Source organism: Octopus bimaculoides, chromosome 10 (genome assembly GCF_001194135.2).
Source record: "Octopus bimaculoides isolate UCB-OBI-ISO-001 chromosome 10, ASM119413v2, whole genome shotgun sequence".
Lineage (NCBI taxonomy): Eukaryota > Metazoa > Mollusca > Cephalopoda > Octopoda > Octopodidae > Octopus > Octopus bimaculoides.
Genome location: NC_068990.1, coordinates 21,209,740 through 21,210,811, shown reverse-complemented (window position 1 = coordinate 21,210,811; position 1,072 = coordinate 21,209,740). Strand labels below are relative to the sequence as shown.

General features: G+C 35.3%; 1 long non-coding RNA gene across 1 annotated transcript in view; it reads left to right on the top strand.

The window, feature by feature from the left end:
• The window catches only part of LOC128248867 (uncharacterized), a 3,702-nt gene extending 3,031 nt beyond the window's left edge, over positions 1-671 (top strand). Inside the window, exon 3 of the long non-coding RNA XR_008264992.1 lies at positions 592-671. This is a non-coding gene — a long non-coding RNA (uncharacterized LOC128248867). The remainder of the gene's footprint in view (positions 1-591) is intronic.
• Positions 672-1,072: the final 401 nt, after the last annotated feature.

Sequence of the window (1,072 nt, the reverse complement as noted above, 5' to 3'; positions counted from 1 at the left end):
ATATATATATATATATATATATATATATATATATATAAGTTTGTGTGTCTGTATTTGTACCCCCAATATCGCTTGACAACTGGTGATGGTGTGTTTACGTCCCCGTAACATAGTGGTTCGCTAAAAGAGACCGATGCAATAATAACTAGGGTTGCAAAGAATAAGTCCTGAGGTTGATTTGCTCGACTAAAAGGTTGTGCTCCAGCATGGTCGCAGTCAAGTGACTGAAACAAATAAAAGAATTAGAATATATATATATGTATGCATATAAGTATGTATGTATATATGTGTCTGTATGTATATATATATATATATATATATATATTTATACACACACACCACCTGTCCTCGTCTGTTGTTGTTTTTTCGTACATTCTCCCATATATACATACATACATGTATATATATAAATATATGTGTGTGTGTGTGTGTTTGTGTGTTTGTGTGTTTGTTTGTATGTACGTGTGTATGTATGTATGTATGTATGAATCTATTAATGTATGTACTCTGTATCGTCTGCTAACAACCACTACTATCTAATTAGTAAGCATGAGTATGCTATGAACACTGATCTGTGACTTATATTTGCAGGTAAACAAAGCGAAAATACCGAAAGTAATACGATGGCGGACCGGGGCGTGGGTTGGACGTCTTCGAATAAGCGTGAAGAAGTGAGTGTTTGATTTTAATCTTTAAGAAAGCAAAGCAAATAGGCTGGAATTAGGGAGTAACAAAAGATTTTTTTTCTTTTTACACGTCTTTGGTCACCTGTTCAATGAATGTAAGTCAGAGGCAGGATAATAACGTGTTACTGCTCAATGTGCTAGACATAACAGCCAAACATCTTTGAAATTATGTTCTAATCTTTTAAGAGGAGAATGACATCGATGCTTACAGATTTAGGAGCACTGCGCTTAGAAGACAAAAGTTTGAATGCTACAGCTGGAGTGGAAGTGACTCATCTGCATAGTATTGGCAAACCTTAAAAGCGACAAAGTGCGTATATCTCTCTCACAGTCGCTTCCGGACTGGTTTCGTTTCTTTTAGCTCAGAAGTATAGTGTATGTGTTTT